This window comes from Schistocerca nitens, chromosome 9, assembly GCF_023898315.1.
Source record: "Schistocerca nitens isolate TAMUIC-IGC-003100 chromosome 9, iqSchNite1.1, whole genome shotgun sequence".
Lineage (NCBI taxonomy): Eukaryota > Metazoa > Arthropoda > Insecta > Orthoptera > Acrididae > Schistocerca > Schistocerca nitens.
In genome coordinates, this window is record NC_064622.1 from 331,268,308 (window position 1) to 331,285,560 (window position 17,253).

Below are 17,253 nucleotides of genomic sequence, written 5' to 3' on the forward strand. Positions count from 1 at the left end.
ACGAATTTGCCTGAATCGCTACCTAAAACACACTTAAAGTAGCACAAAACACGATTCAATGACGAATATCAACTCTCTAAAGTCGCAAAACACCACGAAAACAACAAAGCGTTACGACTCGAAACGTTGCGGCAGACCAACAGTGTGATCGCGTCCGACATATTCGCTTGCATAATACTTTACGTGCAGAGGTCAAAGAAAAATACTGATCCGGTATTGTGAGTAATGTAGCACCATCGGTGCCGGTAGCGATGACGTCACATCAGAGCGTGCGCATTCGAAAATCGACAGCTGCGTCCCTTCTCTAAGTTGACTGTAGTGCGGCTGACTGTGATGTCAGCACTCGACAATGGTTCCTAGTTATCGTACGGACAGGTATAAAACATGAAACTTCCTGGCAGATTAAAACTGTGTGCCCGACCGAGACTCGAACTCGGGACCTTTGCCTTTCGCGGCAAGTGCTCTACCATCTGAGCTACCGAAGCACGACTCACGCCCGGTACTCACAGCTTTACTTCTGCCAGTATCTCGTCTCCTACCTTCCCAAAGCTGTGAGTACCGGGCGTGAGTCGTGCTTGAGTAGCTCAGATGGTAGAGCACTTGCCCGCGAAAGGCAAAGGTCCCGAGTTCGAGTCTCGGTCGCGCACACAGTTTTAATCTGCCAGGAAGTTTCATATCAGCGCACACTCCGCTGCAGAGTGAAAATCTCATTCAGGTATAAAACATGTTTCAGTCCGTTTTATTTGCATAGCATCACGCAATCGAATTGGCGCAACTTTAGTGCGATTTCTGGCTTGCAATAGGAGAGAAATGGCGTAATTTTCACGCGATTTCCTGCTTACATTCGAAGAAAAAATGGGAAATTTACGCTAATGATAACACACACACCCATGCCAGAGGGAGGACTCGAACCTCCGACGTGGGGAGCCGCGCGTACCGCGACAAGGCGCTTTCGAAGAGAAATGGCATAAATGTAGTGCAATATTTACAGTGTGCCGTAGCACATTTGCACATGATCGCTGGCGGCCACTGGAAGAAGGTTTATGACATGTGAACCCTGCCAGTACCAACACACTGGCTGGAAATAACGACACAACAAGGAGCGCAAATCATTTCTGCATGAGATGGAACAGAGAGGGAACAATGCTGTCTGATAGACAGGATAAAAAACGAGAAGATAAGGAGAAGAACGGGGCTGAAGTGTCGCAATACATCCACAAGATCACAAGTACATGTGAAATGATAATTAAATGAACACCCTAGCTGCAAGCAGGCGTTGATACGCTTCATTGGGGACATATTGAAAATGTGTGCCCCGACCGGGACTCGAACCCGGGATCTCCTGCTTACATGGCAGACGCTCCATCCATCCGAGCCACCGCGGGCACAGAGGATAGTGCGTCTGCAGGGACTTATCCCTTGCACGCTCAGATGGATAGAGCGTCTGCCATGTAAGCAGGAGATCCCGGGTTCGAGTCCCGGTCGGGGCACACATTTTCAACATGTCCCCAATGAAGTGTATCAACGCCTGCTTGCAGCTAGGGTATTCATTTAATTATCATTTCATTTCTAGCAAAGCTGCATGGTCTTCCATGGCAACTGTTCTTTCGGGAACAGATACTACCGTCATATATAGTTACAAGTACATGTAATTAAAATTCGTTTATTTGAAGAAGTAAACTTCGAACACAAACAGTCTGCTGTTTCTGATGCAGTACAACATAAGAAAATGAACTTTCTCCAGAAATTATTCTTAATAACGTGAACGAAATGTTCGTACAAACAATTATTCGCCAGCCGCAGTGCCAAGCGGTTCTAGGCACATCAGTCCGGAAGCGCGCTTCTGCTACGGTCACAGGTTCGAATCCTACCTCAGGCATGGATGTGTGTGATGTTCTTAGGTTAGTTAGGTTTAAGTAGTTCTAAGTCTAGGGGACTGATGACGTCAGATGTTAAGTCCCATAGTGCTTAGAGCCATTTGAATTTGAACAATTATTCTCAACGAAACGAAAATAGATTCTTGAGAGAGTAGATTACGTTACCTTGACCAAAGAAAAGTCTAACTTCAAAACAATGTACGTACTCAAAGCTATACCCCATGAGTAGTACTACTTGTCCGTGGCGTAAAACACCAAGGCTCGGAGCATAGTTCGCGCGAGCGCAGCCGTCCGGGTGTCGAAGGCGATATTCTATCCGAGGCGGTCTCCAAACGGTGGCTGACGAGGACGGGACTGGATTTAACCAGCTCCGCGTGGGCAGAAAAACTCGCCTGGTGGTAGGCCGCAATTTTTCTATTTGCTATTGAAGTTGCGGTGGATGCAGCAAGAGGTACCTTTTTAGAACGACCCTTATTGCCATCAGCTGCGCCCTCTGGCTGGTTACCGAAACGCCCCCTGGGGGCTGAACCGGATACTGTGGAAACCGGCATGAATACAAGGTTTGAGCTGAAGATACTCTGTAAGTATAGATGCGGTGAGTGTTGGTGACATCGAAGGCGAAGCCAAGAGTCACGGCAGGGGGTCTACAGCGTTGTCAAGCGACAAGCGACACTGAAGTGACGTTAAGCAGGATAAGTGGCCAGGAATAACTTCAAATGGGCCAAAACAGTGATGCAATGGCGTCTAGGGGATTCAAAGAGAAGTTTCATATGTTTTCTTGTGAGACGGAGAGACGATATCTAACGACACGCGGGAAGAAAAATGGATCCAGACCGTCCAGCAGAGATCGTAAAGGAAATCTCTAGAAGAGGTCTATGCCAGGAGTGGATATCTAGAGGCTGAGGAGAAAGAGTAGACACCTTCAAATATTTGGGAAGCATCATCACTGTACAGAATAAAATGGAAACTGAAATTAAAGCGAGGGTAGTAGCAGCGAATAAAGCTTATTTAGGCCTACTAGATGTGTTATCCAGTAGAGCTGTTTCCAAAAGCTTCAAGCTTAGGCTATATCAGAATGTAATTCTGCCAGTAGCTCTATAAGGGTCAGAAAGCTTCACATTTAGAAAAGCAGATGAACAAAAATTATAAGTTTTTGAAAAGAAAATAAGGAAAATTTTTGCATCCAAGAGAGACCCAGAAACACAGGAGTGGAGGAGTGGAGAATACATAAAAACCAGGGACTGATGGAGCAATATCAACAGGCTGATATTAGTCAAGAAGAGGAGGAGACTGATGTGGGCCGGACATCTTATTAGGGTGGAGGAGAAACGACTACCTAAAATAGCATTCTCTGGATCCATAGCGGGCAGAAGGAAGCGGGGAAGGCCACGAACTAGATGGAAGGATGACATCGACGAGGACGCGGTGGCAATGGGCCTGAGTGAAGGAGAATGGACTACAAAAGCCAGGAAGAGAGAACAATGTAAGAGGAATGTAGAGAACGCGTATGCTCTCCAAGGTCCAAGCGACAGTTAAGAAGAAGAAGAAGAAGAAGAAGAAGAAGAAGAGGAGGAGGAAGAAGAAGTTATTTAGTTCTTATACCTGCTTGTTTTCCGCCAATAACGCCATATCGTCAGCAAGTCGTATATACACGTTTTTGTATGCTGCAAACATTCTTCTCGTTCAATCCAGGTTAATGTTAGCCAGTCATGATCTCTGCCTGACTCGTCTTCCTGTTCCTACTCTCTCTACTAATTATCTACCAACTATGACTCTAGATTTTTGATTAAGGTATGATTATTTAATCAAATTTCTCTCTCACTCCCCACTGGTGCCATGTTTTCTTAGGATAAGCATGAGTCTATCCCACCTTACCCTGTCAAATGCTTTTTTCAAATAAATAAAAACTACATGCCCCTTTCAATGCTCTTCAATGTACCTGTCTCCCAAGAGTTATAGCAAGCCGATATGAACTCTCGTGCCTATCCACTTCTCCAACCATATTGCTCCTCACCTCAGATGCTCTTCATTGTGCTGTATACCCTTCTATTCATCACTTTTAGTGAAGGATTGGCTGCACATTGTAAGAATCCAAAGATCGATTCTAAGAAGTAGTTAGGCCATTGAGTACGTATCGCTGCATGTCCCCCCACATAATCCCAAGGCTTGAAACACGAGAACGTCTATTCGCTCCTCAGTAGAACTTTCTTGTGTGACATAAACTGTCAGATTTGAATCACTAATAACTACAAGACTGAAAATGAGGAAGCAGTAGTTACATCAGAACTGTACGCATTTGTCGTGCAGCATTTATTTTGCCTGTGACGTCATGGTACCAATGTAGGCCCATTAACTTGTCTGTTACAAAATATGTTCACGTAAATTTCAAAATCTGCGTAGCGTAGAAACGCGTTTTAGCTGCAACATTGATTCAAGTGTCATTTTGAAGAGCTTCCGGAGGACTACAAGGACCATAAGAAAGAAAATATTGATACTCATCCGATTATAAGTGAAAACCGATATTAAACTGAAACTGAAAAATAATCAAAGATGTCCTCTCATATGTAATCAAAGAAAACTCAAGTAAGAACGAAGTTTGCGTCGAAAGACTAAATAGTGCAGTGTCAAGCAAATGCAAGGGCTATGGCAGCGTCGAAACAGTAGTGAAGAAATGTCAAAAAGTGATTATGTAGCTCACCCATTGAGCATACAGGGACCAGCGACAGTCCACACATGTGACTTATCTAGTCTGTAAATATTGTGCAGCTCTATGTAACCAATGTATTAAAGGGACTAGTAACTGAGTTAGATATTAACAGGAAACACTTTCTAACCACTGTATTAAAGGGACTAGTAACTGAGTTAGAAATTAACAGGAAACACTTGCTACGATTTTATCCCAGCGTTTTCATGAGAAATTTCGGAAGCAGACGTAATGATAATGATGATGATGATGATGATGGTTTGTGGAGCGCTCAACATCGTGTTCATCAGCGCTCGTACAAGTTCCAATCTTTCCATTTCCAGTCTCGTCACTACCCGAATATTGAGATGATGAGGACAACAGAAATACCCAATACCCGAGCGGTGAAAATTCCCGACCCGGCCGGGAATTGAACCCGGGACCCCGTGAGATGCAGACGTGAACATTGCACAAAGAAACTTTTATATTTCTAGTAAGTCTGTTTGCGTGGCCCTCCTCCGCAGCAAACACAGAACAATTTGTTTTGCAAATAAAAACCGTCTTTTCTTGCCGCACTGTTATTTACACTCCTGGAAATGGAAAAAAGAACACATTGACACCGGTGTGTCAGACCCACCATACTTGCTCCGGACACTGCGAGAGGGCTGTACAAGCAATGATCACACGCACGGCACAGCGGACACACCAGGAACCGCGGTGTTGGCCGTCGAATGGCGCTAGCTGCGCAGCATTTGTGCACCGCCGCCGTCAGTGTCAGCCAGTTTGCCGTGGCATACGGAGCTCCATCGCAGTCTTTAACACTGGTAGCATGCCGCGACAGCGTGGACGTGAACCGTATGTGCAGTTGACGGACTTTGAGCGAGGGCGTATAGTGGGCATGCGGGAGGCCGGGTGGACGTACCGCCGAATTGCTCAACACGTGGGGCGTGAGGTCTCCACAGTACATCGATGTTGTCGCCAGTGGTCGGCGGAAGGTGCACGTGCCCGTCGACCTGGGACCGGACCGCAGCGACGCACGGATGCACGCCAAGACCGTAGGATCCTACGCAGTGCCGTAGGGGACCGCACCGCCACTTCCCAGCAAATTAGGGACACTGTTGCTCCTGGGGTATCGGCGAGGACCATTCGCAACCGTCTCCATGAAGCTGGGCTACGGTCCCGCACACCGTTAGGCCGTCTTCCGCTCACGCCCCAACATCGTGCAGCCCGCCTCCAGTGGTGTCGCGACAGGCGTGAATGGAGGGACGAATGGAGACGTGTCGTCTTCAGCGATGAGAGTCGCTTCTGTCTTGGTGCCAATGATGGTCGTATGCGTGTTTGGCGCCGTGCAGGTGAGCGCCACAATCAGGACTGCATACGACCGAGGCACACAGGGCCAACACCCGGCATCATGGTGTAGGGAGCGATCTCCTACACTGGCCGTACACCACTGGTGATCGTCGAGGGGACACTGAATAGTGCACGGTACATCCAAACCGTCATCGAACCCATCGTTCTACCATTCCTAGACCGGCAAGGGAACTTGCTGTTCCAACAGGACAATGCACGTCCGCATGTATCCCGTGCCACCCAACGTGCTCTAGAAGGTGTAAGTCAACTACCCTGGCCAGCAAGATCTCCGGATCTGTGCCCCATTGAGCATGTTTGGGACTGGATGAAGCATCGTCTCACGCGGTCTGCATGTCCAGCACGAACACTGGTCCAACTGAGGCGCCAGGTGTAAATGGCATGGCAAGCCGTTCCACAGGACTACATCCAGCATCTCTACGATCGTCTCCATGGGAGAATAGCAGCCTGCATTGCTGCGAAAGGTGGCTATACACTGTACTAGTGCCGACATTGTGCATGCTCTGTTGCCTGTGTCTATGTGCCTGTGGTTCTGTCAGTGTGATCATGTGATGTATCTGACCCCAGGAATGTGTCAATAAAGTTTCCCCTTCCTGGGACAATGAATTCACGGTGTTCTTATTTCAATTTCCAGGAGTGTATTTCTTGAAGAGGCGTTTCGCCTTTTTTACTGTAAGGCATCATCAGTGGGTTCTGGAACGATACAGTTTTGTTTTGATCTGTGTTATTTTTAGATTATGGAACAGTACACGTCGCGCTTTTTATGTAAAGAAGTAATTACTTACCGTTTGTTGGCTTCTGCGTTTCCTCGTATCCGGTCTGGAGGTCGTACTACCACTTCATTTCCGAAACATAAGCACATTTTTATATTCCGAACTTTTTGCTTCACACTGTTCACCATGTTTAATCTTACGTATACCGTGCACAATTACTCTTTTGCCACTGCTTACAGATATTTGTTTGAAAACTGTGCGTTTAAAGACGTAAATTTTGAGAGTTCACTATATGTTTGCTCCTGTTTGGAGAACGATTTTTGAACAAATAAGAGGGTTGGACCTTAAATAGAGGCAACTATTTATTCACAGCAGATAAAAAAGAGTTTGCAACTGTTACTGTTTTTTTCAAAGTAGTCACCTGCGTTGTATAGAACCCGTTGCCAGCGATGTGGAAGGCGTAGTACATTGTTAGCAGAGCCTGTTCTGTTGATGGTGCGAATGGAGCGGTCTACTGCCTGTCGAATCTCTGGAACAGTTCTGAAGAGAATGCCAAGATGTGGTTCCTTCACCTTCGTCATCAAATCAAAGTCACCGAACAGAGCAGCCATAGCTTGCGCTGTATGCGTCCGCGCATTGTCGTGCAAAATGATGGGTGGTTTGCGCAGAAAGTGTTGCCGCTTCTTTGGCAAAGCTGGTCGCAGGTGACGCTCCAAAATTGAACAGTAATACCTTGCATTGACGGTCGGCCGTGGAGGAACGTAATGCGTTAGGATAACACCATCACTATATACGAGAATCACCGTAACTTTAGACCGCTCCATTCGCACCATCAACAGAACAGGCTCTGCTAACGGTATACTACGCCTTCCACATCGCTGGCAACGGGTTCTACACAACGCTGGTGACTACTGTGAAGGACAACTACTCTTTTGTATAGGTTGTGAAAATATAGTTGGTACTACTTAAGTTCCAACCCTAGTATGTATAATTAACCCGCCCGGTTGGCCGTGCGGTCTAACGCACGGCTTTCCAGGCGGGAAGGAGCGCGTGGTTTCCGGCACGAATACGCCCGACGGACTTGTGTCGACGTCCGGTGAGCTGACCAGTCTGTGGATTGTTTTTAGGCGGTTTTCCATCTGCCTCGGTGAATGCGGGCTGGTTCTCCTTATTCCGCCTCAGCTACACTATGTCGGCAATTGCTGCGCAAACAAGTTCTCCACGTACGCGTACACTACCGTTACTCTACCACGCAAACATAGGGGTTACACTCGTCTGGTGTGACACGTTCCCTGGGAGGGTCCACCGAGGGGCTGAATCGCACAATAACCCTGGGTTCAGTGTGGGGTGGCGGAGGGGTGAAGTGGACTGCGGTAGTCGTCGTGGGGTTGTGGACCACTGCGGCTGCGGCGGAGACGGAGCCCCTCCTACGTTTCTAAGGTCCCCGGTTAACGTAACAGCTATAATTAGTGGCAAATGACTTATAATAAGGGTAAACATGGTGAACAGTGGGGAGGTAAAGTTCGGAATATAAAAATGTGCTTATGGTTCGAAATGGAGTGGTAGTACGACCTCCAGACCAGACAAGAGGAAAGGCAGATGCCAACAAACTGTAAGTAATTTCTTATTTACATAAAAAACCCTGCGTGAACTGTTTGATAATCTAAAAATAACACTTATCGAAACAAAACTGTATCGTTATAAATTCCATTGAAGAGATCTTAGAGTAAGAAAAAAGAAGGCGAAGCGCGTCTGGGATAAATATATTACGATTCAGCAAGAAAAGGTGGTTTTTATTTACAAAAGAAATATCTTATATTTCTGTTGGTAACTCATTGATTCCTGTGGCCTTACCTTTTTTCATCTGCTTAAGAGCTGGATAATCGAAAAGAATTGTGAGTATAACTGCAACTACTCAAGACGATTAATTTAATGTTCAAAGTGGTTGCGTTGGGTTTAGTCATTCATTGATTTCAAACGTCCGTAACAAGGAAGCGTGCGTGACGATTGGTGCGTCGCGCAGGCGGTGACCTACTTTCGAAACGAAATTCCTCTTCCAGGCGGCACTGGCACGGCGGCTTGAATGGATTCCCTGGTCGATGGTCATGCGGCTACGACTCTGGCGGGTGTTGGCGTAGGAGTGTAGCGTGGCGAGACGTGTACCTGGCCTCGCACCTGCCGGCCGGCCCGGAATACGGGCTGCGCCGCCGCTGGCGGCAGCTGCTGAATTGTTAAGCACGCTTGAAACACGGGCCGTGTCGCCATCTCGCGCGCGCATTGACGCCGCCACTCCGCGGTAATTGGACGCTGCGCGCCGCGGCGAGACGCGACGCAGCGCGGCGTCCCCCTTAGACGCTGCGCCGGTGTCGGTTCTGCCGGCCACGGCCAGCTCTGGCGCCGTCGTGAGTTACGCTCTCTTCAGTGTCCGCAAGCACGTACTACTATTCCTCCGTCTAACATTCCGTGCCACTGCACCCAGCCACGTAAATGAAACCTACACTACTGGCTATTAAAACTGCTACACCACGAAGCTGACGTGCTACCGACGCGAAATTTAACCGACAGGAAGAAGATGCTGTGATATGCAAATGATTAGCCTTTCAGAGCATTCACACAAGGCTGGCGCCGGAGGCGACACCTTCAACGTGCTGACATGAGGAAAGTTTCCAACCGATTTCTCATACACTACAGCAGTTGAGGCGTTGCCTGATGAAATGTTGTTGTGATGCCTCGTGTAAGGAGATGCGTACTATCAAGTTTCCGACTCCGATAAAGGTCGGTTCAAATGGCTCTGAGCACTATGGGACTTAACACCTGTGGTCATCAGTCCCCTACAACTTAGAACAACTTAAACCTAACTAACATCACACACATCCATGCCCGAGGCAGGATTCGAACCTGCGACCGTAGCAGTCGCGCGGTTCCGGACTGAGCGCCTAGAACCGGTAGACCACCGCGGCCGGCGATAAAGGTCGGGTTGTAGCGTATCGCGGTTTCGGTTTATCGTATCGCGACATTGCTGCTCGCGTTGGTCGAGATCCAATGACTGTTAGCTGAATATGGAATCGGTGGTTTCAGGGGGGTAATACGGAACGCCGTGCTGGATCCCAACGGCCTTGTATCACTAGCAGTCGAGATCACAGGCATCTTATCCGCATGGCTGTAACGGATCGTGCAGCCATGTCTCGATCCCCGAGTCAACAGATGGGGACGTTTGCAAGACAACAAACATCTGCACGAACAGTTCGACGACGTCTGCAGCAGCATGGACTATCAGCTCGGAGATGATGGCTGCGGTTACCTTGACGCTCCATCACAGACAGGAGCGCCTGCGATGGTGTACTCAACGATAAACCTGGGTGTACGAATGGCTAAACTTCATTTTTTCGCATGAATCCAGGTTCTGTTTACAGCATCATGATGGTCGCATCCGTGTTTCGCGACATTGCGGTGAACGCACATTGGAAGAGTGTATTCGTCATCACCATACTGGCTTATCATCCGGCGTGATGGTATGGGGTGCCATTGGTTACATGTCTCGTTCACCTCTTGTTCGCATTGACGGCACTTTCAACAGTGGACGATAGATTTCAGATGTGTTACGACCCGTGGCTCTAACCTTCATTCGATCCCTGCGAAACCTTACATTTCAGCAGGATAATGCACGACCGCATGTTGCAGGTCCTGTACGGGCCTTTCTGGATACAGAAAATGTTCGACTGCTGCCCTGGCCAGCACATTGTCCAGATCTCTCACCAACTGAAAACGTCTTGTCAACGGTTGCCGAGCAACAGGCTCGTCACAATATGCCAGTCACTACTCTTGATGAACTGTGGTATCGTGTTGAAGCTGCACGGGCAGCTGTACCTGGACACGCCACCCAAGCTCTGTTTGACTCAATGCCCAGGCGTATCAAGGCCGTTATTACGGTCATAGGTGGTTGTTCTGGGTACTGATTTCTCGGGATCTATGCACCCAAATAGCGTGAAAATGTATTCACGTGTCAGTTCTAGTATAATGTATTTGTCCATTGAATACCCGTTTATCATCTGCATTTCTTCTTGGTGTAGCAATTTTAATGGCCAGTAGTGTATTAGACCGCGAGACGTCTATGGCATTGTAGTGAATGAGGCGAGCCTAGGACAGTGAAACAAGCGAGCAATCCTAATACACTGAGGAGACAAAAAAGCCATGGGGTACCTCCTAATATGGTATTGTAGCTCCATTTGCACGGCGTAGTGCAGCAGCTCGACGTGACATGGACTCAACAAGTCGTTGGAAGCAGTCTTCAGAAATATTGAGTCATGCCGCCTCTATAGCCGTCCATAATTGCAACGAAAGCAGGATTTTGTGCACCATGTGACCTCTCTATTATGTCCCATAAATTTTCGATGGCCGGCCGTTGTGGCCGACCGGTTCTAGGCGATTCAGTCCAGAACCATGCAGCTGTTACGGTCACAAGTTCGAATCCTGCCTCGGGCATTGATGTGAGTGATGTCCTTAGGTTAGTTAGGTTTACGTACTTCTAAGTCTAGGGGACTGATGACCTCAGATGTTAAGTTAAAAAATGTGTGTGAAATCTGATGGGACTTCACTGCTAAGGTCATCAGTCCCTAAGCTTACACACTACATTCATGGTTGGCGATCAAGGCGGCCAAATCTCTCATTCGAATTGTCCAAAATGTTGTTCAAACAAATAGTGAATAATTGTGGCCCGGTGACACGGCGAATTGTTCAAATGGTTCAAATTGCTCTAAGCACTATGGGACTTAACATCTGAGGTCGCCGGCCAAAGTGGCCGTGCGGTTCTAGGCGCTGCAGTCTGGAACCACGAGACCACTACGGTCGCAGGTTCGAATCCTGCCTCGGGCGTGGATGTGTGTGATGTCCTTAGGTTAGTTAGGTTTAACTAGTTCTAAGTTCTAGGGGACTAATGACCTCAGAAGTTGAGTCCCATAGTGCTCAGAACCATTTGAACCATCTGAGGTCATCAGTCCCCTAGACTTAGAACTACTTAAACCTAATTAACCTAAGGGCATCACACACATCCATGCCCGAGGCAGGATTTAAACCTGCGAACGTAGCAGCAGCGCGGTTGGTGCATTGTCATCCATAAAAGAAGTCCATCGTTGTTTGGCTGCGAATGGTCTCCAAGTAGCCGAACATAGCCACTTCCCGTCAATGGCACAGACCATTCCATGTAAACCGAGCGAGGTGGCGCAGTGGTTAGCACACTGGACTCGCATTCGGGAGGACGACGGTTCAATCCCGCGTCCGGCCCTCCTGATTTAGGTTTTCCGTGACTTCCCTAAATCGCTCCAGGCAAATGCCGGGATGATTCCTTTCAATGGGCACGGCCGACTTCCTTCCCTATCCGTCCCTAATCCGATGAGACCGATGACCTCGCTGTCTGGTCTCCTCCCCCAAAACCACCACCACCATTCCATGTAAACACAGTCCACACCATTATGGAACCACTACCGGTATGCACAGTGACTTAGTGGGGTCTACGCCACACTCGAATACTACCATCAACTCTTACCAACTGAAATCGCTCCTTATCTGACCAGGACACGGTTTTTCAGTCGTCTAGAACCTAACCGATACTGTCACAAGCCCAGGAGAGGCGCGGCAGGCGATGTTGTGCTGCTAGCAAAGGCGCTCGCGTTGGTCGTTTGCTGCCATAGCAACGCCAAATTTTTGCCGCTCTGTCCCAGCGTATATGTTCGTCCTACGTCCCACACTGAGTTCTGTGGTTATTTCAAGCAATGTTGACTGTCTGCTAGCACTGACAATTTTTTGCAAACGTCGTTGCCGTCTGTCGTTAACTGAAGGCCGTCATCCACTATGTTGTCCGTGATGAAAGGTAATGCCTGAAATTTGGTATTCTCAGCACACTATTGACACTGTGGATCTCAGAATATCGAATTTCGTAACGATTTCCGAATTGGAATGTCCCAGGCGTCTAGCCCCAAATACCATTGTGCGTTCAAAGTCTATCAATCCCCTCCATGCGACCATAACCACGTCGGAAACCTTTTCACATGGATCAGCTGGGTACAAGTGACAGTTTTGCCAATGCACTGCCCTTTTATACCTTGTGCACGCGATACTACTGCCATCTGTATGAGTGCATATCGCCATCCCACGACTTTTCGTCACCTCTCAGTATGCATACAGGGGGTAGAGAAAAATATAGAAACAGCGCGAGAAATGCATGTTTGAATACAAACGCAGATTCTAGCCAAACCTGCATTTTACTCTCTTTTATTTGTGGACGAACGGCATTTGTGTAATGTTCTCAATGCTTTGCAAGCGCCAGTCGTTGTCAGAACAGTGTTCTGCGCAGCTGTAAGTGCATTTTGTCGGAGCTCCGTGCATTCTAACGTGGGGAAATTCATGCTGATCGTGTGGTGGGTGGTTCTGTAACGAAGACAGCCCAATTGTTTATTGTTTAAAGAGGAACCATATCAAATATTCATACCGTATACAGGGAAAGAAGACGAAAACAAAAAAAATCATACGCTAAGTGACAAAACTGACGAAAGTGTGTTCTGTGTCACCTTGACGAATTGTCATTGAAAAGTGTTCAAAGAAAAATAAGAGGATAACAGCTGCAAAAGTCATTGCAGAACTCAATGCCTTACTCACGAAACGTTCCATCACAAAGGAAAGGGAGTACCATCAGCTGGGAATTGCACAACGAGCTGGAAATGCAAAACTACTCATAAATGGTGACAATGCTAACTTTTGGCCCAGTTTACGTCCCAAGAGTGAAACATGGCGGGTGTTCGGTGATGAATTTGGCAGCCATATCGTCATATTACATGGTCCCCACAGTTAATCAGCAAGGTCACGTTGTTACCAAGGTTTATGTGACCATATTGGCCCACCATGTCCATCTCCTTGTACAATATTTGTTCCTCAGTGGTAATGCTATGTCCCAAGGCGACAGCGCCGCTGTTCACACCGCTCGCATCGTGCAAGACTGCCTGGTTTTGTGAGCACGAGGATGAACTATCGCATCTTCTCTGGCCACCAAAGTCACCAGACCTCAGTATTTTTGAGGCTTTTAGATTTACTTTGGAGAGAGAGGTGCATAGTTCACCTCCATCATCACCACTATTTTGCAGGAAGAATGATATAAAGTTGCCTTTATACCATTATGGTATGACTGGAAGATGTTCTGAATGCGACCAGTTTTCCTACAGCATATTAGGCAAGGTAATTTGTGTTTGTTGTGTATCCACCTTTGCCGGCCGAAGTGGCCGTGCGGTTAAAGGCGCTGCAGTCTGGAACCGCAAGACCGCTACGGTCGCAGGTTCGAATCCTGCCTCGGGCATGGATGTTTGTGATGTCCTTAGAACTAGTTAAACCTAACTAACCTAAGTTCAAGGGGACTAATGACCTCAGCAGTTGAGTCCCATAGTGCTCAGAGCCATTTGAACCATTTTTTTTGTATCCACCTTTTTGTCCACTCCTCTTGTGATAGAGATCATGGTTCCAGTATGAGATTTTTCACTCTGCAGCGGAGTGTGCGCTGATATGAAACTTTCTGGCACATTAAAACTGTGTGCCAGACCGAGACTCGAACTCGGGACCTTTGCCTTTCGCGGGCAAGTGGTCTACCATCTGAGCTACCCAAGCACGACTCGCGCCCTGTCCTCACAGTCTTACTTTTGCCGAGAAAGGCAAGGGTTCCGAGTTCGAATCTCGGTCTGGCACACAGTTTTAATCTGCCAGGAAGCTTCATAGACATCATGGTTGCTAAATTTCAACGCTACAGGGCATCGTAGTTAGAGAACGATTCAGATATGATTATGGCTCGGTGTTATACGGGGTGAGTCACTCATATTGCCGCCTAGAATAACTCCGAAAGTATGATATTAGCTGAAAAATTACAGGGACAAAACTTTCATAGGACAACGGTGACCATAACATGAAATTGGTCTTTTGTTCTTTTGCTGCTAGGTTGGGTCGCTTCAGAGATATGAAGGTCACCTTGGTTTTTTTAAATCTGATGCTATACAAACTGCCTATTGGCTTCTGTCTCGGGTTCTTCGGCCGACGTTCATCTAATGATTTTTCTGACGTTTCGCCAGCACGAGTGGCTGGCATTGTCAAAGCTTCACCCTCCATTGCCGGTGGTGAACTGGAGTTCACCACCGGCAATGGAGGGTGAAGCTTTGACAATGCCAGCCACTCGTGCTGGCGAAACGTCAGAAAAATCATTAGATGAACGTCGGCCGAAGAACCCGAGACAGAAGCCAATAGGCAGTTTGTCAACAAGTGGCCACGAAAGCCTCAACAATTTTGTGTCTGATGCTATAGTACTTATTTTCTGATAGCGGCTATTGAGACGAATCCAATGATGTGTAACAGTAAGGTCTTTGAAGGACAACTGAGGTCGCAAAGGTGGCATGAACGTCCATTTACAGAAGGTCTTCGAAGTGATGACCATTGGTATCAATGCAGTGCTGCAATCTTCTTATCATAGGTTGAGTAGTAGTCCTTATCACATCGGCACTTATCGAAGCACATGCTCTGCCAATTCTTTCTGGTATATCGTGCAAATATTAAATATTCGCCGACTGCAGTGTATCTATCTAACGTGCTATTGACTTGTAAATACCATTCGACGGTTTCGCAATACAAAGCTAATAGTAACGTCGAATCAAGCGATGGTGAATGATGTATTCCTTCGAAGAACAAGTCGATATGCTTCTCATTTACGGAGAAGTCCAACGAAATTCAGTGAGAGCTAGAGACTTACACGCTGAAAGATATTCCCAACGTACTCACCCTACACGTCGTACATTTAAATATGTTTATGATAAACTGTGAACAACTGGATCTTTAACGCATCGGAAACATATCCGGCTAAGGAAAGTTACTAACGAGAAAACGGAAATTAGTACTCTTCCCACTGTGGTTCGAGATTCTTGTGGTGATTCGCGTCAAATAGCAAAGGAATCAGGCATGAGCCAGAGTAGTGTTGTTCGTGTTCTGCATCGCCATACCATTTCAGTCTCCACCAAGACATAACTGGTACGGATTGTATGCGTCGCACTGAATTCTGCCGAAGGGCTCAGCTTCAGAGGGATGACACATTTATTAATTTGATTTTATTTACTCACGAGGCTACATTCACGAACCATGGAAATGTTAATCTGCATAACATGTATTATTAGGCAACTGAAAATGCATGTTCGCTGCGGCAAGTTGCACACCAAAAACCTTGGTCGGTGAATGTATGGTGTGGGAGTCTGGAGGACAGAATTATGGGCCCCTATTTAATCGAAGGAAATCTTAATCTCATGAAGTACACCACATTTCTGCAAGAAACATTAGATCTGTTATTGGAAGAAATACGTTTAGAAACAAGGAACAGTATGGTATCAACACAATGGGTGTCCGGCACATTTTTCGCTGGTGGCTAGAAATGAGTTGCAGAAATAATTCCAAAATCGTTGGATTGGACGCGGAGGAGATGTGTTGTGGTCGGCTCGTTCGCCAGACTTGACGAATCTGGATTTTTTCTTGGGGGGGATTCGTAAAAGACATTGATTCATACAGCTCTGAGCACTTAACGCCTGAGGTCATCAGTCCCCTAGAACTTAGAACTACTTAAACCTAATTAACCTAAGGACATCACACACATCCATACTCGAGGCAGGACTCGAATTTGCGATCGTAGCGGTCGCGCGGTTCCAGACTGAAGAGCCGTAAAAGACATTGTTTATAAAGATGTTCACCTGAAGATATGCGAGAGAGAACTGTCAGAACTGCTTCGATAACTGCCGATGTGATAAGGAATAGCAGTCAATCCATGACAAGAATATTGCAGCACTGCATTGATACCAATGGTCATCACTTCGAACACTTTCTGTAAATGGACGTTCTGCCACCTTTGTGACGTTCGTTGACCTTCAAAGAACTTATTGTTACACATCATTGGATTCGTCTCGATAGCCGCTATCGGAAAATCACATTTAAAAAGCAAAGTTGACCTTCATATTTCTGAAGCGACCCCACCTAGCAAACAAAAAACCAACCTCATATTATGGCCCCCGTTGTCCCATCCAACATTTGTCCCACACACTTTTTAGCTACTATCATAGTTTCGGAGTTATTCTAGGTGGCAACAGTTAGTGACTCACCCTGTATAATGTACTAACAAAGCAGAAAGTCGATTCACATTGAGCTCTACATCACAGTAGCTGTGGAATACCAACTCATTACAATATCTGATATGTTCTCTAGCTTTAACATCCCACAGTGTCCAGACCATGAATCTCCTGGTATGGATCCTGTTTTGATAAACGGTCATACATTGCACACTACCGTCCATACCTCTTTGATTCACGTTGTACAATCCGCAAGCTACTTTATACAGTATAGAGCAGACTTCGACGGTGCACATTCATTTTTCCCATTCTCTGTTTCGTTAGCAAAAAGTACTTCGAAAGAACAACTCTCGCTAAGCCTCTATAATAAACTCGTATCTTTCTTTTGTTAATGACGTGGTCATTGACCAAGAAGTACGGTGGAGGAGTAATATATTACTTGATTGTTCTTGGAAAGTACCCTCTCGTCTATTTAAAAGGGATAC